Source organism: Lathamus discolor, chromosome Z, assembly GCF_037157495.1.
Source record: "Lathamus discolor isolate bLatDis1 chromosome Z, bLatDis1.hap1, whole genome shotgun sequence".
In the NCBI taxonomy this organism is placed as follows: Eukaryota; Metazoa; Chordata; class Aves; order Psittaciformes; family Psittacidae; genus Lathamus; species Lathamus discolor.
Genome location: NC_088909.1, coordinates 60947642 through 60968670, shown reverse-complemented (window position 1 = coordinate 60968670; position 21029 = coordinate 60947642). Strand labels below are relative to the sequence as shown.

At 44.2% G+C, this 21029-nt stretch overlaps 1 long non-coding RNA gene across 1 annotated transcript; it reads right to left on the bottom strand.

Annotated features, from left to right (window-relative positions):
• Window positions 1-15738: 15738 nt before the first annotated feature.
• On the bottom strand, window positions 15739-20539 carry LOC136004611 (uncharacterized). Its single transcript, XR_010608551.1, has 4 exons — window positions 20463-20539; window positions 17802-17906; window positions 16724-16825; window positions 15739-15848 (listed from the first exon to the last, which is right to left on the bottom strand). It is a non-coding gene; the product is annotated as an uncharacterized LOC136004611 (long non-coding RNA).
• Between the last annotated feature and the right edge of the window lie 490 nt (window positions 20540-21029).

Below are 21029 nucleotides of genomic sequence, written 5' to 3'. Positions count from 1 at the left end.
AAACACAACTTCTCAAATATGACAGGTAGTGGCTCAGCCACTTATGTGCCAGTTCCCAGAGGACCTGAAGATGCATCTCATCAGGTCTCATGACCTTATGCACCTTCAGGTTTCTTAGATGTTCTCAAATATCTTCCTCTTTACAGTCTCCCAATCCCTGCCTTTGCCTTCTCTGAATTGAGTAGTGTGTCCAGAGCACTTGCTGGTGATGACCAAGGCAAAAATATCATTGAGCACCTCAGCATTCTCCATATTCCAGGTAAACAGGTCTTCCATTTTCTCCTGGAGAGGGCCCACATTTTCTGTAGCTGTCAACTGTAGGCTTCCTTTTTTTGTGTCTCAGTTTGTACAGGATCTCCTTTTTCATTCACACAGGCCCTGGCATTTCCTCTTTGTCAGGATGCATTGTTCCTGAGCTTAAATCCTTGAATATGATTCAGCTTTCCTGGGCCCCTCTTCCCCACTGTCTTTATCCCATGGTACTCTATCAAGCAGATCCCTGAAGAGGCAAAAATCTGCTCTCTGGAAGCACAGCAAGCTTACTGTGTGCCTTCCTCACCACACTAAGTAACTTGAACTCCACCATTTTATGGTCACTACAGCCAAGGCTGCCCTTGACCTTCACATTCCCCATCAGCTCTACTTATTGATGAGAACAAGGTCCAGCACAGCACCTCTCTTTGTTAGCTCCTCTAGCACCTGGAGAAGGAAGTTATCATCAATGCATTCCAGGAATTTTATTGCTTCTGCCCTGATGTGTTGTCCTTCCAACAGATATCTGTCTACAGAAAGTCTCATGTGCTTGATCTTCCTCGAAAGGTGACCTGTAGCAGACCCCCAGTATAATGTCACCTGTCCCTGCCCTCACTTTAATTTTGCCCCATAAGCTCTTGGTCAGCTCATCCATTTCCAGGCAGGGCTCCATGCACTCCAGCTGGTCATTGGCATCAGGGCAACACATCCTCCTCATCTCCCATGCTTTTCCTTCCTAAAGGCCCTGTATCTTTCCATTCCAACACTCCAGTCAGGAGCCATACCACCACATCTCTGTGATGGCAGTAAACTCATAGTTTTGTAGGCATACCCATGTCTCTAACTCCTCTTGTTAATTCCTCATGCTATGTGTGTTTGCACAGAGAAATTTAAGGTGGGCCCCTGATGAAGCCAGCTTACTGGCTAGAGTGGCTGGAACCCTTTGTGCAGCACTTCTGGTGCTTTCCTGTAATCCCTCTCTAGGCTCTGGGCACCTCTTGTTTTCACTGGCATCAAACTGGTAGGAGTGGGATGGATTGAGGTTCCCCCGCCCAGCCCACTTCACCAGCATGACAACTCTATGGCTGAAGATGCTTTTTGACTTATCTGAGGGATGGACCCCATCATCCTCAATAGATTGGGTTTCTCAAAGGAGGTCCCATGATCTAAGTAGTCGAAGCCCTGGCTGTGGCACCAGTCCCTGACTTATCCCTTCAGGTAAGTCATAAAAAACTTTGCTCTACTGGCAAGTCACTGGGGGCCTAACTTCCCTGCACCCTGGGAACTTAGATGTTGGAGAGACATTGGGGTGACAAAGGTATACAGCAACAGGTCTTTACCAGCCAAGCTGAGTTATTCGCATACCAGGTACCTATAGAGACCCTGTAAACTCTGGCAGGTTCCTGCAGATAGGCATCATTGATGGGTGCTTTGTGTGGCTTGGTGTGACTTTTGGTTCTGGAGATGGCCTAAACTGAGAGAAGTCCAGTGGGAGTTCCATCCTTCCTCACAAACTGGGAAAGTCTTGGGTTCCCCACAGAAACTATCAGGTCTCTTGTGGCCTGTATGTTCCACCAGAAGAAACCCAGTATTGACCAAGGCTGTCAGTGAGGAGGATGCTATCTGCCATTTAGGCTGCAGGGCTCAAAAGGCCTTCAAGTCCTGACACAACACTTTCAACTCAAATTATCCTGTCACCTGAGTATCCCCTTCTGTGAGTCCTGATAACAAGAAAAAGAAAAAAGGAGGAAAAAAAAAAAGAACCTTCTCAGACCTTCTCATTTTGAAGATATCTCTCCTCTTTCTAAAATGCTACCGCAGACTTTGGCATGTTTGAAAATGGGATCTGCCCCATAAAGGTACAGTCCTGACATTTCACCCTATCCAGAGTCAGGCACATGACATCACGAATCTTTTTTAACAGTTCTGTTTCCTCATTTTCCTCCAGTACCAAGATAAAGTGGCACCAAACTGCCGCGATTCTGTTTTATGGAGAGACAATAAATCACTAGTCAGTCTTTTTTACAAGACTAATCAATCATTTCACATTGTTGCAGAGCTCCAGAGATGAATGCATTATTTATTATCGTGTCTTAAAACCATTTACATTACCTTCTCTTGATAACCTAACTTCAGTATACACAGTAACCTATATACTATTCACGGCATTAGTTGATCTGCTAGTTTACAAATGCTGGAAATGTGAAAAGTTATTCATAAATTAACGTCACAGGGAGAAGACTTAAAATGCAGTGTAGGCATATAAGGTGTCATGACATACTAGTTAATGAAATCCCTTTTATTTCTGAGGGGAGGGAAATTTCAGAAACAATAGTCCTTCTTGCCTCAAAGACAGGCCATTCTCTATGAAACATTACAGCTGTGCCATACTCAAGAACAGCCCTGAAGTAGCAAATGAGTTTATTCACAACAGAAAAAGTAAACAGCTTTACAAAACTTTTCACATCAAAAGCCTCTGTTTTAACTCATCATCAATGAAAATTGACAAAGTTTCTAGCCTTTAAGTCCCCTCACTGGGCTATGAGTGCTACCCACCAAGCTCAGAGGTGGAGATCGTTTCTGCTGTGAGGCTTCCCGAGTTTTGTGTAAGGAAAAGCTGCAGGAACAGGCTTGCAATGTTGTTCTCCCATTATTTCATATATTCAAAATGACATGCTGTACTTGGCAACCATTCAGCATTTGGCTTCAGCTGTGAGCCTTCAGTAATAAACCAACAGCAGTGAGGTGACTTAAGGACAGAGCAACTGCTTTTACTTTGACTCTGAGGTACAACCTAAAGGCTAACTGCCCTCATACTATTCACTGGGAGGGAACAGGCTTGAATTTCATAAGTCTATGCCCCAGGCACAAGCGGAAAAAGAGCTTTTATCACATCCCTGTAGGCCATACAAGCACAGTTGAATTAATCAGTCAGGATAACATACGCTCAGATGGATTTTCAAAAGTCTGACCCCAGCATTTAGATGTAAAGAAAGAAAGTTGCCTTCCTTTGTATCAATGTTACAGGGCACGACAGTAGAGAAGCAAGATCAATGTCGTAAGCGATGTCATGCCAGCATCCTTATATGCTTTTTCTCTTGAAGGTCAAATCTTCTGATGTCAGAAATACATTACTCCCTAGAAACAGAGCTGGCTTATATCCATAAGGAAGCTGTGGGACCCCATCTTCATAGTATCTCCCTACAGTTGTAGAGCTTGAAGGCTTGCAAGGAAAAATTGCTGCTGCTGTGCCTGGAGGCTGTGCAACCATAGGGATGCTCTTAGTTCACTGATCACCATTCATGTGCTAGAGCTCAGTCATAACTTTTGCTTTATAAATCATGATTTCCAACTACTTTATGTCATAGTGGAAGCATGAAGTTGGCACAAGGCTGACCACAAGGCCAGGTTAATGGCTGTTCTTTGCAACAGGAGCAACTTGGGCTAGTGCAGGCAAAGATAACATAGTGCCAGAAGAGGTGAAAGAAACTCACAGGGAATATGTGTATCTCCCAAAAAAGCATTGCACTGAGAAAGTTCAAACAGCACAATGGTGGGAAAGAGTATGAAGTTTTGCACAAGAAACTGTCACTTGAAAAGGTGAACTAGACTTTTTTTATGACACTTAGCAGGGGAGCATTAAAGTCCAGCATTATCCTTTCTTGCCGAGCCAATAAAAATGAAAGGCTAAGTCATTTCATATAGTGTAGGTGTCAGCAAGCCATTTAGCTAAACCAGTCCCAACCTAACCATGAGTACAAAGGGCAAATCATGTTCAGCCCTGTTTCTGTTTGAACATGGAACAGTGCTGCAGACATGGAGCTGCCAGTGCTGTGTAGCTCAGTTCATGTGATTTTGACTCCTCTGCCTGAAAACCACTTAATTTTGTAGGCTTAAGAGTCCCTGGACCAGGTCTTGTATTTTAGCATTATGCTCTGGCACCTGATAGTACTAATGGCTTTCCTCTGGTAAATAGTCAGCTAGCTGATCTAATGAGTATTTTTCAGGAAGTACAAGGAATTATTCTTTATTCAAAGACACTTTGGCAAGTTCCATGACTTTTTTATCTGCAATAGACAGAAAAGAATGGACAACAAGAAGTGGGTCATATTCAGGATCTGCCTAGATTTCTAGTTCATCTCTGAGAAGGGGCAGTACACAAACTCCTAGGGACAGAAAACAGCATGCGGACCCTTGAAATTCCTTCCTGTTAGCTTTGAAAAGCTGTACTTTCAAAATACACACTGAAGCTGCTCCTTGACAAGTGTAAAAATCATTACACTAGAAAAAAGTCTTAATTTCTGGAAGAATTTGGTCTAGACCAAGTAGAACATATAGAGACTTTCTAAGATAAACAGCGGTGTGATGTACTAACAGAGATGGCAAACTGGTGCTTTGGAAACATCATTTCCAAGGAAAATGACAGTAAACAAACCAGCAGCTACTCAGGAAATTAACAGGGATTTGCTGCTGTTAACTAACTTGCACATGTGCATGCAGTGCGTATCATAGAGGTACTTTTGCATACGTGAGAAAGCTTTGTGTGTGGCAACTAATGAGCTGGTGCTGGTTTCTGTGCAGCAGGGAGTTTACCTCCGGGCCTTTGGTGCACTAATGAAGGAGTTCCCTTGCTGTTTGACTGCCAAGAAGAAACAGGAGAGCGGAAAGGCAGGGGCAAGGCAGGCAATGAGAGGCCTAGCCTCTTCAGGAGGTCTGCATGAAGAACACGCACCATACAAACATAGCAAACGCCTTGCCTTTCCATGGCTGGAAAGCCCAGGGCCACCCTGCCTGTGCGAGCATCCCTCAGCCCAGCCTCAGCTCTTTGAAACCTCTCTGCAGAAGATCACCTGCATGGGTTACCTGGGGACAGAGACACAGCACCCAGGGGAATTGGCTGGTCTGCTTTTTCTCTGGGAATCTTCCCAACCAGGGAAAAGCACCTTTGAGACCTTCACCACTGTAAAGGCTCCAGCTGAGAAACTTCCCGGGACCTGCACCATTAGCTCCCTTGCTTGAAATCCCTCCTTTTGTTTGAAAGAGTATATTTGGCTTGGCCCAAGAAAAGGTTCTCTATCTTATCTAAACAGTACATTAAAATCTTGCTGGCAAATGCCAGGCATGCACTGAAGCAAAAGGAAACAAATGCTTATTTGTTCTTCACATGGGGGTTGGGGTTTTACCACGGTTGGCAGGATGGGAACGTCATCATGCTCAAGGCATCTGCACGAGGGGCAGTCATGCTCCAGGAGCAGCACACGCTTTCCTGTCCACAACACGTGTGCCACTGCTACTGCTGACAGTCATCCCTCTAACATCCCCCAGTGGGACTGTCATTGTTTTCCCTCTGAAGGTGAGAAATTGAGGCTCACAGTAAGAGCAGCGGAGTTCCTCCTTTTCTTGCCAGCTAAACCTGGAGTCCAAAAGCCAGTCGGGGTCCACATGCGGTGAATCAATAATGTTTCTCCAAGAAGTTCTCAGAAAAGGCCTTCAAGCAAGTCCTCGTGCAGATGAATCAGGCCTTGTGACCCAGGAGATCCTGTCAGGGATCTTTGTGAGGAGGCCTGGAAGAAAACCATGGGTAAACTGACCAATTTCAAATAGGCACAATGAATGGACAGAGGGAGGAAACCCCCACCTTGCCCTTAAATGGTGCCGCTGCTACAGCATCTCTTACTAAAAGCAGGAACAGGGGAAGGAAGAAAATAAAAGATGTTACATCTGAAGAAATTAGCTTCATTAATCTCCCACATCAAACCCCACAACTACTAGAAGAAGTTCAGCCCTGTTACCATGCTCAGCAGCAGCAACATGCCCATGACAGTTCACCTCCAGTGCTCATCTGGCTGCTTCATCTGAAGCCAGTCCAGAAATGCAGCTCCATATCAGGCACTGACATAACTATGGGATTCAGAGGCCTCCAGACACTGCAAAACATAGTTTCGAGGTGGTCTTGTCCTTGTTCCTCCCGAAGAATCTCTAAGAACTACTGCCGAAAAGATCCCTAGTTTGTTTTGTTTGTTTGCTTGTGTTTTTTCCAGTTATCTGCATTTTTTTTTTCCAGTGTGGATGAATTGGAGTACTGTGAGGATTCCTCCAAGGGGTTAGAGCTGGCTTCCAGAGCACTATACAGCACAGTGAGGATTATGACTCACAAGGCAAATTTACAGCACTATGTCCAGCAAGTCCAGAATAACAGCAGGGAGAAAGCATCTCATCAAGGAAGATACGTGCATGCCTGAGAAGGGGACCATTGTCACACACGAATTCCACTTCTGAATAGAAGCCAGTATTTTCTTATGCAGTGTCTGTCACCAGGTTTAGACAGCCATCTGATCCTCCTGGCTTTCTCTTGCAGCCAACACAAGCTATGTCATGCAAGAGGAACATGCTGCTGCTGAGGGCAGTGGCAGGGAAGAAGAAAAAGCTGCCAGTGATCATCAGAGGCTTTGTAACATCTAGTCTGTTCTACGCGTGCAACTCTTGTGGTAGTGCCTGAGAGCCCTGACGAGAATGGTGTCCCTTCCATAGTACACAGCACATAAACATGTGCAAAGATAAAGTCTTTGGCCTTGGGCAACTTGATGTGTCTACCAGCAATGGATGGGAGAGACAAGAGACAGTGAAGGGAAACACTGCCATATGGCCAAGTTGCAGAACAAAGACCACCACCAAGGGCTGGTGAAGCCTAGAGAACAGACCTATGTGTTTGCCCTTTTGACCAAAGAGAGTGAAAAAAAAAACACATTTTCTTCCAGGAAAATGCCATTTCTGCTCTGCAGCTGAAAAAAGTGTTCCAACTATCAGCTGAAAAACATTGGAGCTACCAGCTTACTGCATGGTCCCACCTCAGACCCCACTGGTGGTCTTCTCCAGCCTGAGCACCCCATCGATCCCAGGCCAAACGTGTCCTGGCATTGTGGCTTTCTGCAGCACAGGATCCCTTGGCAAACAACCAAGCCATCAGAAAATTCACTTTTGCCCAGCAGCTTCTGCCAGACTTGAATGTAATCTGGGGCTTGGAAAACACGGCTTTACTTGTTTTAATTAAAACCAAACCCCTCCGCCCAGAGTTCTCTCTCCGTCACTCTTGCTCTCTCCCTTTCCCCAACCATCTGACGCATTTTAGCAGACATGTCATCAGACTCTGGTTCAAGGGAGGGGAACGGCCATCTAATACAGCGTCTTGCATCAGTATCCCACCCTTCTCTGGGGGAACTGAGATGATGGACTTGGCAAGCAGAAGATGGACTGCCGTGTAAGTGAAGAAATACACGTACGCGTCGGCGAGTGTGTTTCAGTGGGAAAATAGAGAGCGCGTAAACATAAAGCTCCAGCTTCATCCACTGTTCCTGGATCCTCCAACTGCTTCCCAAGCACCAATGGTTACTGATCTAAAAGACTGTTGTGATAATAGGATGATGACTGATAACATCACCAACAACAGCCAGCTCTTTAAGTGAAAACAAACATCTGAATCTCTAACAATGCCATAAATTGCTCCGTTTATGAAATAAATCTAAATGCATTAGGATTTTAAAATTAGCAGCACAAACGAATGTTTCCACAGCCCAAGTGCATACAGCATCCAGTTCACACGTGTTCTTCTATCCAACAGGCTGGCTCCACAACATCAGGAAAGCCTTGCTGGCACTCAGAGACCCAGGTGGTATCCAGCCATGTGAATATGGATACTCATACCTAAACCCTTGGTGGAAAATCAAGGGAAATTGGTACCATCTTTCAGTCATGATACAAGTGTTGAAATCTGTATTTGGTGTTCTCACCAGGCAGGTCACAGTGTTCAGCCTTTAAAAAAGCCCAGTTGTTTATTTGGCTTTCTCACTGTGTCTTTAAGACCTAACTTTAGACTCCTTGCCAACCTTACCACATGTAACTAAACAGGTATTTTGACGTTCACCTTGTACTCAAGAATTTAATTTCAAAACATCATTTTATTTTAAGACGTGGGAAATACAATTTTAGACTACCCATTAATTATCAGAGGGTCATTAGTAAAGATTTAATCATTATTTAAAATAATCTAAAGGTGTATATGTTTAATTAAACATATGTGCATGACAGTTTCCAGCAAATGACACATGCATGTGCTTTACAATTCAAGTAGATCCGTACACCTCACTGAAGCAAGACTTGAGAGTTTAACCAGGGCCAAACTCATAACAGGCCAAACTGGCCCTGGACCAGACACTTTAGTGGAATAACTGAACAGACCTCACCCTAGTTTCTTCCTCAAAAGTGTTCTGGGTTTACATTTTTACATTAACAAGGCTCACAGTTATTTACTCAGAGCTAATTCTATCCCAGTATAAAATACTTGCTGTAATTATTGCATGGTGCCATCTTCTTCACTGAATTCATTTTAAGCTGTTGATACATCTACACAAGTTAAGGTACCATCTGGACTCTAACGGGATGATTTCTAGCCTAAGTAAGGCTCAAATTCAGTGCACCACAAACATCCTCACAATTCCTTGCCTGCTTTGTCCAGCTGGCAGGTATTTTGGTTCAAGAAGAACCCCTTTCTAGATGTGTGCCTAGTATTGCAGTACCCTGCATTCAGCAGAAGCTTCAGAATGCCACCTCTGCACTCACAGCCTATTTTACATTTGCCTTCTTTTCTCAAGTGAAGACCACTCACTGTTTTCATAAAGGCAGCTCGGAAAACTGTTCCTTGTCCAGGAATCATTTTGGATGAAAAGGGTTCAAGTGATTGAGCTGCCAAGCATTTTGAAGCTTATCCACCACTAGACATAATAAACTATCATACCACTGCTTAATAACTAATGCAGAAAATACTGTGTGTCACTGCATTATGGAAAGAGCACACAGCCTTCTGCCAAGCATACACGGATAGCTGGATGTCTGTGAAAGCCAAGATCAGGCAGACTAGCCAACCCTCTGCATTGCCATAATGAGGAGAAGTTCACACATCAGCAAGTTCATGCTGCTTGCTAAATAGCCCAGTTAAGGTCTTTGCAAACCAAAACACCAGGTACTGGCATCCTATAATGAAAAATCTGATTGCCAGCTCACAGCTTCACTGTGTCTATGCATTCAGAGCTTATACAGATGCACTTTTCTCTGCTGTACTGTGGGTCATTTGGGCATATATATATCTATATATATATCTAGTGAACCTGGTGGATTTTTGCCTGGATTTCAGGCTCTCTATAACCATTTCACCATCTGCCATGCACACAGTACTGCCCATGTGCAGACAATGTGGACATTTTCTTCCTCATCACAATATAGAAATCCAGAAATCTATGACAAAGAGCAATGTAAAAAATACTTTAACTCTGCCTCAGTAAAATTTGTAAACATAAATGGAAATTGAGGAGTAAAGTAGACCCAGTCTGCAGCAATGCTGCCTGGTGCCGTGCAGCTCCAGCCATGGACACGGCTCAGTACCAGAGGCTGGAGAGTTACCTCAGGGCAGCACCATGCACAAGGCTGAAAAACCCTGCTTGGGAGCCTGAGAGCTGTCAATTGAAGAGGCCCACAACCTACCACACAAATAAGGGGAAGGTCCTCCTGCGTCTTTTCTGGTGGTCTTGTCATACACAACCAGCCCTACACACAACCAGCCCTACTATAGACAGGAAACTAATGGTAAACCACCTCTCTTGTATTTTGGCAGTATGGAAAGTTGTTCCTCCAGCACTTGCTCTGAGTATGTGTAGTGCAGACTATGGCACAAAGCTACTTTTCACTTCCGCCTCTGCCTGCAGCTCCAAGGAAGAGATAAGCAGCTGCCTCTCCCAGGTGTCTGAGGTCCTCAGCTGTACTTGGAAGGCATCAGGAAAGAGGGTACAACCCTAGAATGAGGATGAGGCTGGTGCTTGCAAGTTGACTATCCCCTTGGCTTGATCCAAAGATCAATGAAGGACTTTCCATGAAGACCGCAGGTGATTTTTTCATTTGTTTTAACAGGAAAATTTGGAAGCAGACCCAGGGTAAATAAGGGCTTGAAGCACATAAACTTGATTATCTGCTTTACTGGTCAAGACTGAGGCACAGCAAGCAAGATTTCTGATCTGAAATCTCAGTTTGTGGAAAACAGACAGTATGAAGAATAAAGGAGAACTTAGCTAACGGTCAAAAGAAAAAGGACACCAGTAAGTAGGGTCTGTCACCTTGGAGACTCCTTTGAAAATCCCAGCCAGGCTTTTATTGAGGATTAGAAATGCAGACTTCAACTAGCTAATGCTGGAACTAAGGCCAGGTCTTCAAACAGCTTTAGCAGCAACTCTAATACTCTAAGTAATATAGGAAATACTAGGTACAGCAGAGCAACACAAAGATTCAGTCTTTGTAAGCCACAGCAAAAAAATCCACTAAGCTTGCTTCAAGGGTGCAATAAAAGTAAGGCACACCTCCTCTGACGTTATAGCATTGGTCTTGCTGTAAGTGCAGTCTCTCCCCTTCCTTGATCCAGATACTGATTTCACTGCCCTGTGCCTCCATTTCTCCTCTTGCAACAGGGAGAGGATATAGTATAGAACAGACAACTTGGTCATCTGTGGTCCTCCAGTATCAGCAGATACACAGGGCTGCAGTATAAGCAACAGCACATTAATCATCAAAATGATGCCTGTAACTGAATACCATGACGACAATAAGCATGACATCGCAAAAATATTATTCATGTGCCAGGAGGATAATTACAGACACGCACCAGTCTGGGAGTAGTGGTGATAAGATAGCAGCAACAATAAAGTTAACTGTGTCTCCACTAGCTGTTAAAAAGCTACTAAAGAAGAAATGGGGTTTTTTGACCTCTGGCATCCCAGATGTCTCTCAAGATTGTCAAAATGCTCTCTTCCAGCCTCAACTTCTGTTTAACCCTACAAATCTGCAGCACGTAAATGTAAAGATTAAGAATCCTTTTTCCTGTGTGAGAAAAGCACTCTTCTCAACCAAAACACATAGACATACTAAGTCAACATGACTTAAGCATGTGACTGATAGTATGTCCTTAAGGGTCTTTCTAAGAAAGTCATAAGTTTTTACTTAAGTAACTGTGGTTTGCTGACCACAAAACACATAAAGGCAACAACATTGCTCTGTGCACTGAAAGCTGTTACAGCTGGATATGAAAATCTTGTCTATAAAAGACAAAGAGGCCCAGCATAGACCTGCTTATTTCATGGTTTCCCCTTTGGAGATCAGGTCGGCTGGTCCAGTGTAAAAGTGGAGCAAAAAAAAAGCAAACGGACAAAAGATAAAACAGCAGAAGAGAGCAAAGCAAAACAAAACAAAACTGAATAAAAGGTGAAAGAGGAACAATTAGGAAATAGTCAGAGGCAGCCAAAGAAGGCTGATGGTTTAGGAAAAGAAACTAGCTGAGGGAAGTGTACGTGGTGCTGTGTCAGGAGAGAGAAAAAAAGAAAAGAAAAAGGCAGATAGGTTGGATCTTGTTCCAGGAAATGTAAAAAGACTGGGGAGATTCGAGTTCAGTTCCTGCTTCTTCCAGAAGCTGGACAAATTCATTGACCGCTGTTAATGAGCAACTCACATGTCTTCACTACCCCTAAAGCAATCATGATTTAGATGCTTAGGCATCTGTGAGGATCTGTTCCTCATTTCGCGCCGGGTAAGGAATGGGTACAGAGGGAAGCAGCTTGTTCACCCCAGAGGGATTTCAGGAAGATAGGTGCCTACCTGCTTAATGCACAGGCAGCTTGGATGGCTACTGGGTGACAGAGGGGCAGGTGGCAGGGACATATCACAAGGGGAAATCTGGTCACAAGCTAATGTGAGCTGGCATCTGTGATACTGACATAAGTATTGCCACCTAAACTACCATCAACAACTAGCTGTGCAGATGTAGGCACAGAACAGGCACAGTAGAAGGGCAGTTCAGCATCCCCAAATGCAAACTGCTTAAATTTATATCAGCAAATAGAAACACATTTGTCACCACTGAAATATGCAGAGGTATCTTAAGTTTGCTAAAGGAATCCTGTTCTCTTGGAGACTATTTTCTTTCACAGTTAACATCCAGCTGCAGACTTCAGTTCTCATGTAATCAAAATATTCACGAAGTTTATTAAAAAATGGCTTCAGTCTCTATCCAAAACATTCTTAGAAGCTAGCAAGAATTTGCAAAGAAATCCCAATGAAAAATGTTACACTCAAGCAGAGCACATTTCTTATTCTTTCATCATTTTCTAGGCAGGTTCTTCCATCAAAGCTGGACTGCTTCTCATAATTTCTGTGCTGCCCTGTGAGAATGCAAGGGCAGAGGACAATGGGATATTTGATGGGCAGAGAAAGCTGAAGACCAGGCCAACAGGGCTGGGTGCTGAGCATTTCACAGAGGACCACTGCTGGGCCCCAAAACAAGCATGAGGATCTGAGCACCAATAGCTGGAGTAGAAGGTGAAGATATCGATCTTTCCTTCAGGCTTCAAGCTTCACATGCCAGATGACTGAATGTCAGGAAGGTTTTACAGGGCCCCAGTGCTGATGGCACACCACTCACTCCAATAAGGTAAAACTTAGTCCAGGGAAGAGAACATGGTCTTAATGAGACTTCACAACACAACTTATAGGCCACCCTAGTATCGTTCCTCAAAGGAGTTGCTGCCTCTTTCTTTGGTACATTCCTGTAAAGCTGGCTATTGAGAATGAGGGCTTTCAGCTATCCTTCTGATGAGTTTTGCTGCAGCTGAATTTCCTGATGCTGAAGTGCCTTTGTTCACCCTGGGGTTCCCTCCAGTTTTGCAAGGATCCCAGAGTCTTCAGCTTAATTCTCCTTCTGTGTGACCTTAGATGCTGATGCAGTCTGGTCTTCCCTGAGAAGTCAGTGAGAAATCCTTACTCTACACCAGCGTCAGGAAGCATCTCTCTCTGCTGTTGACTGCAAGCCCCCAGAATCTGCCCAGACCAGTGAGAGAAGGTGCAAATCCCTGCCCCTGGAGTGCAGCCCAGCTCAGCGTTTTCCCCTCTGCCTGATCCGGCACAGACATGGTTACACAGCCACAGGAGCAACTGCTTGCACCACAGCTTGAGAAGTGGGCTCAGAGCCTTTGCAGAGCTTTTGGGTACGGATTTAGCCCAGGAAGCTTCTGAGCCCCATGCCAATTACATGCAAAAGACGTTCTCAAATTAACCATGCAGGAGCATTTGGTGACATCTGTAAACTTAGCATCAAGTTTCTTGTGCTCACTGCTCCTGAAGGTAGATTAATACTCACTGTGCAGCCCGAGGTGTGTTCTAAAACTTCCCTTCCCGGCACTGTAATTATGTTTGAAGATGTGACTGCCTTAACTGATGCAGCACATGAACCAAACAGCACAAAACTGTTCCCATCATCGTGTTGTGATGTAGTATCACTGCTCCAGCTCTCCACAAATTTTGATACACCTGACAAGCGTATGCTGAAATTTTCTTGGAAGACAAATTGCTCTCAAACTCCCTGCTCTAATAATTTACTCCTTAGACTTAGAGATGTGAACTATCAGCATGGAGGAAAAGAGTTTTGTCTGCTATTATCTGCAACAATGAATGCAAAGATCTTTAGAAGTAAAGGTTTGCTCTTCAGACTTTGGTTGTTGCAAGAAACAACATTAATTTCTCTATAGCAAAATTAGCTGCAAGCTTATAATAATGAGAGAGAAACATGAATTACACGAAGTTTCTGTGGATACTCCAGAGCAAAGCTGCCTAAAAACTTGGCATCATTCGAAACAAGTGCTTAAAATTAACTGTTAAAAGTCGAAGCTCAAATGTGAAGGTTGGGCTCAAATCCAAACACCCCTTAGTCCTGCAGCTTTACAACCCATGATGTGTTGGGGAGGGGAGATCATCTTTTGAAAACAGGACCTGGCCATTTGTTCAGTCCTACAGTTTAAAATACAGACTGGCTTTTATCCAGCAAATGCACTGAAGCATACTCACGCCCTAGTGTGTCCTGCAGGGGCTTTTCTGAATCACGACCAAAAAGCAACTGAGACCTCAATATAAATGAGACAGCTAATCTGTCTTGCAGATACTCTTTTCTTTCGTCGTCCTGTGCGTTCCTAAAACTAACAGAAAAACAGTTGTGTGTGTATATATGCCGCCTTGAATCAGTGCTGCTCTTCTGGGTTCTTATGTTACATTCTTTTGTGCTACATACAATTTCCACTAGGACATTTTGTCCCCCAGGCTTCATCAGCCAGTGTATTTCATCCACCCCCCTGCATCCCCGCCTCCCTCTGGTTGCATAACTTTAGCCAGGATGTTAAATTAACTCTCTTCCAGATGAGTTTGACATAATCTTATTTGCTTTTATAGCACATATGCCAGTATGCAAATACATTACTCAGCACTATCGACTCTGCACTTTCACCAAACTATTACTCTTTGTTTTTTTAATGATGGTTCACTAGATACCAGACAGGAACATTGCTATGCCAAGCAGCAAGATACTCACGTCTAGCAGGAGGAATCTGGTGACATTAGAAAATGAAGTCTGGCTGGCATTTTTAAGGGTGAGGAAAACAATCCCTTTCCCACCTCAGCATCTCGCTCCTACTCGTTTGAAGACACCACGTCATGTTTTTAACTTCCAAGGGAAACCTCAACCAGCTTCACCAGATCTCCAGGACACGAGTGGCCGTGATGGCAAAGCTGTACAGATTGACTATGCAATTCAGCAAAATCTATGTCGATGTCTATGACATGATGTCTGTGTTTAAACAGCTTCCCGGGTCCCAGGAGCAAGTCTGGCTGCCTCCTGACTTGTGTAGCAGGGCAAGACCGGCTCACCCCTCAGTTGTGGTGCCTGTGTTTACCACAAGAAGGAAAGCCATGTGCAGAAGCCAAACTAAGAATGAGATAACCAGAAGCCCTGTGTCCACACTGCAGGTCTGTGCTGGGGTCAAGGGACACACATCCACCCATGGTATCGAGGTCAGTCCTTAACAGCACCACTGCCCACACACAGGCAGCGACGCCAAACACATTCGTCCACGAGGAGGCAAAACCAGTCCCAGGAATTTGCCTGGCAACTGAGGTAACCTCTGGGTGAAACCTGCACTGCCAAAACCAGGGGTTCATGACTGATCCATGTCTCTAAGGAGCCCAGCCTGATACAAACTCCCAGCCACAACTAAGTTAAACACAAAGAGTAAGCAAACCCTCCCTTTAATGCAAGGTATAAGGCTTTGTAGCTGTCCCATTCTGTTCAAGGTAAAGAAATTACAAAAAATGCTGGATAAACTGGATCAAAGGAGAGTATTGACAGTCTTGCTTTGTATCTGCCGTGGCCTACAAGAGAGTTTCAGGGTGCAAAACTGCACTTGGGGCTTCATTTTTCATTTGATCCCAACACTGCACAAACAGGCACCAAAAGACTTGAAAACAGCATTTCCAGACTGGAAAAGAAAGGCACAGCAAGTAAACATGAGGAAGTGAGAAGTTCAGCTTAAATGCCAGAGAAACAAATTATGTGAGTTGCCTTTCTTACTCCTGTGGTGGGTCTGGGATGATCATGGTCCTGCTGGGCTGCCCATCTTCTTGCACAGGATGATGGATGCTCGCGGGTTGCTTCTGCCAGGGGACTCCAAAGCCTGGGACACAAACTGAGACACAAAGCAGAGGGCAGGTGTCCACACGCTGCTTTCAGAGCTCCCCAGGCTCAGGCAGCTCTCTGGCTATTGAAGGGAAAAAAGATCATTTCCCTTACTTCTTTTGCTAACACCCTCGTATGGAACCACCAGCTTGCAAATAGGGAAGAGGCTCTTTGACACAGTGAGTTACATCACTCCAGCTACCCAGTAAATGCATGGATTTTACTAGGGCTCTGGTCTAACTAACCATATCCTTCACCAGTCTGTTTATGGCAGAGTTAAAAATAGCACAGACTTTTCACCTGGAATTAGCATTTCTACTATGTTTAATTAATAACAAACTTAGAACTACTAATTCTTTGATGCTGGAACGTGCTGTGTTTCTTCTTTGAGTTGAGGGAAGTCTATTTTTTTCTGCAGGCTCATTTTTCCCCTCTCATTGTTTTATGTCTGATTACATTTAGCATGGATGTTTCCGATATCCTCTCATGCCAAGAAAAAGTATTACTTTCTTTTATCCCTGAACAATCCAAACTCATATTTAACAACTGAAACTTGGCATGATGATTGGTTTTCAATAAAGGCTACATTTGCTTTGCCAAGGAAATACATTTAGCTAAGGCTGAACTGTTCTTGAAAAATTATCAGACTTGTACGGTGTGTCCTTTTCATCAGGTAAAGGGCCTTCATCTTGTGAAAACCTATCCTACAAATGACCTGAGAAAGTAAATTTTGTGTAAAAAAAAAAAAAAAAAACTAACAACAACAAAAAAAGTGTGGTCTTACCCTATGCCAGTTTCCCCAAATCACAGAATTGTTAATCTGAGTTAAAATAACACCTCAGTAGGAAAGGAGTAAAAAATACTCCAGATGTAAACAAAGCATACCTGCAATGTCAAGAAGTCCTGCAGCACATACAGATATAGGGAAGAGGGTTGACCACTTTCTCTAAGACAGCACATATGCATCAAGAAGCTTTCTGGCATCTTCTGTTAAAAGAACCAGGAAAAAAAGAAAATGTAAAGCAGAAAGCTAGGGGAAGGAAAGCAGAGACCATCTGTTTGGACAACTGCACTGTAATGGGCTAGAAATTCCAACTCAGCTATAGCAGTTTCAGAAGGGCACTGCCAAGGCATTTGATTTAGCAGGATGCCTTATTTTCAAGGCTTATAATTAGATACAGTAGCAAACTAACAAAAAGGCCACTGCATAAAACATGCTTCCACTTTGAGGAAATAGAAAACCAAATTCCAGCTTTCAAAGTTAGCCTTCGAGGGAAGAGGAGGGGAGGGAAGGCAAGGCAAGGCAAGGCAAGACAACCCATGACTGACACATCCTGTATGTAGCTTTTGATTCTGCTTAGGACTTGCAGCTCCAGCCTGTTTTCAACCCAGAGCTGACAGAAAGTGTCTTACTGGGGGTACACAACTGATACCCACAGACTGCATCGTGAAGCAACATCCCCGAGTAGGGCCTGGAGGTACCCGAGTATAAATATCCCCTGAATATCCTTCTGAAAAGAAGGAGAAACTGCTAGGAACAAGCACTTTGTAGGAAGACACCCTGTGAAGCAAGGACAAATCTCAACTCAGACTTCTGCTCCTCCAGACCTCATTAGTGTTCAACTTCAGCTCTACAGACTATTGCTCTTGGAAGATTCAGCTAGCAAGAAGCTCACACCTGTGAACTGGATCTAACACTATCCACCAGAAATTGTACTGTAAGGTCCACCCAGATCTCTTTGAAACTTAACTCTTACAATGTAATTTATTTTACATGCATCACTCAGTCCCAAATTAACATTAAGAAATCCACCAAAACAATATATTTGTTTCCATATAGTCTCATGTACATAACCACCTCACACTCACTCTCACACCTGTTACCCCATTGAAAAAGTAAGGTGTGGAAACAACATATTACAAGCTTCACTTTGGCACCAGCTTTCATACACTGCCAACCTACCGAGAGAAGGGAGGTCTGTCACGGAACAGGGCTAATTTGGCAGAACCTGCAGGATTCCTGTGGGATGTAGGAGAGGAACAGCAACTGTTCATGTCCAGTTCTTCACTGCAAAGAAAACAGCAGTACCATTGAAGTCAGCGTCAACCAGCCTGAACATCTTCTCTTGTTAACTGGTACAGCTCCACTGATTGCAGATTGTCTTAGCCAAAGACAGAGCAGGCAAAGCACTGTCCCATTTGCATCTCATGTCTTTTCCTTAATCCAGTTCCTGTGGATTCCCTACAGAGCTCCAAGAAAAAACAGACAGTAAGGCTGCGAGATAGGACATTGATAAGACCTGCCGAGAAGGGTATGTGTGGCTGAAGAAAGAAGCTGGACCTTCTTCACAGCGTATTTTTTATCCTTTCCCTGCCACTGTTGGAAGCTGGCATCTGAATAAGCTTGCTGCCCCCTACAAATGGCTTACTCCTGGAACGAAGTCATGGGTCTGTGCTTACTCTGTCGTCTATTGACATGGAGATAACTGACTCACAGCTTCAACACTGTGGCTTGAATGCTGTGTGATGTGCTGGAAAGTTTTCCTTTGCTCCAGAATTTCAGCAAAAAGTACTTATCATAGGCAATATGTCTTTCACTGTCTATGTCACTCTTGCATCCACTCACGTTTAAATTTGCTGTAAGTAGCGCCATGCAATCACTTTCCTACAACAATAAAAGCTTGTTTCTTTCCCTCACAATATTACACCTAGTAGTACACTACATGCCCTAACACAGTTAGGGTCTGGAAATGGTGTCTAAAGCAACAGACTCACTTGAGATTGCAACACGACCACCTGCCTATCAAGCCATGTAACATGGTGTATGTGGTCTTTAGTCTGCCTTAACCACAAAGTGAAAACAGAAAACACCCTCATGAAGACCTAGTTCAAGACCGGCTCAGAGTAATAATGCAGGCTGTGGTAGATCAGCAGATATGTTGTAACTTCCAACAGCCCTAAATGCACATGGGAACTGGTCATACCCCTGCAGCTGATGGGCAGGACCACACAGAGCTGCAGAAACCAGTCTGCTTTCCCCCCTGTGCTGCTCTTTCTTGTGCACCAAATGTCTGGGACAAAAGGTGTGCTGCTGAATAAACCCTCCTGCAGCACAGAGGCTGCTCCTGATGGCTAAATAAATGGGTTTTATACTAGCAAAGTTAACACAAGTTTGGCATAAGCTATTGAAATAAGCAAAATTAATTAGCACTGAACTGATACAAGCCATGGTTTAATACAGCGGCACTAAAACCAGTCTCCACTCCCAAAAAACGTTCCTAACCCAGCCTTTGCCTGAAATGAAATACAAATAGTTAAATATTTCTTTGTTGTATTTACATTTTCTGTGTGACATCTTGAACTACTGAGCTGCCTGCTTCAGGTGCTTCCAGTGCAGTCAGGCCTTGACCACTGCTAACCATCTGCCCAGAACACTAAGCATCTGCCCTTCAGGGTCATGTTTTCAGCGTGACCTCAGAACACTGTGGGACAAAAAAGCTAGGTAAGCACCTTCCATACTCACATGGACTGCGCAGGAGCTCATCACCACAGATGGCTGAGGAGACCTTCTATGAAACACTGGTGCTTATGAGTTAGTGACTTTGAGGGCAGTCTGGTGCTCCGCAGTCCTGGAAGGGCCTTGTGCCTGTGTCCCTTTCACAGCAGCTGCACTGAAGGCCGCAGTGATGAGCACACACAGAGCAGGCATGCTAACTAGCACTAACAAAACTGCTGTGATAAACACGCACAGCAGCCAGAGTGCTGCGAAAGCCAAAACTGAGGAGTGAGCTGGAACGATGCAGAAGACATAACACAGCAACAGAGGGAAACTGAGTCAAAGAAAGTTCAGAATGACTCTCTGGAGACACCTCCTTGTCACGCTGTTTATTGGGCTAAAGGAAATTTTAGCAACCCACACCTTTTGAGTCACCATAAAGCAGAGAGACCCAAGAAATGGGACAGAGCTCATGTGCTTTGATACACCTTCTTCATTCTGCAGCCTTTTCGCATGTCATGCTTCTACTGTAACCAAGAAGACAGCTGACCATGTAAGAGTGCTCCAGGCTGCTCTTAAGGACATCAAGTGCACCCTTCTGGATGCCTGGAATGCATTGGGTTTGTCTTGGTAGTCATACTGTAAAACTTCTCCTGGCTATGAAAAACTTGGGCCCAGACGAAGATGTTACCACTCATTTCCCGTGCATGGTAATCTGATTGCTGAGAGTCAAGCCAGACTCTTCCAAAGGGAAGGAGTGAGTGAATTTAGTCAGCATTACTTGGCAGGGCACTTTGTTAGGGTGTCAGAGGCTCTGCCAAACCCACGGTTTCACAAGGCAGTCGATGAAGCTCCTCTCACCCGAACTATGACAGCTTGAGATACAAGGGGGGAAGTGCTTCCTTCAAACAGGTATGTATAGCTATTAAAAGAAGACAAAACAGGAGAAAAGGGTGGGAGGGGAGGGTGTAAAGAAAATGCAGACCTGGGACAGGCTGGGAGAGTGAAAACAATGTAAGTAGTATCTGCAAAGGAGAGGCAGTGCATAGGAGGCTCAGAGACACAGGGAGTAGTCACTGTAGGTGTCACTGGTTGAGAAGCTTTAAGTCACATTAAACAGTGACTTACCTTTTCAAATTACTTCTGGCACTGAAGACCAGAGCTGCCACTATCGTGGTATGTCCTGTGGCACAATCCAGTTCCTTTCTGGGGAATGACCATTCAAACACTTCCAGTCCCAGCTTCAGCCCACCTGCGTCCTCACTTCACACTACAGTCTCTGAACACACAGGGGTGATTTAGTACTTTAAATAGGTTTCTAGGCTCACTCTCTCTCCTTCCCTCTGGAGACAGATCCACACTCCTAATTCAGCTGGTCGGTTAGGTGCCCTCTCCTGAGTCATTACCGCCTATTGTGTAAGACAATGGATTGCAAAAGCAATGTAGAAGATTTTATCTATAGAAACACTTTGGCAATCAGACTTCTGAGGATAAAATCACGGATTCAGCTGACAATGAGTGTGTCTTTGCTCGTGGCATGCCAGCATCCAAAAGTATTAACTGGTGTAAATATTCTACTATATCTTAATTACTTACAGATTTAGTCATAGCCTTGACTGCACTGGTTCTTGTAAAGTACCATAACCATGCTGCAAAGAGTTTAGCTAACTTACTCTAAGGAAACTTTAGAGTTCG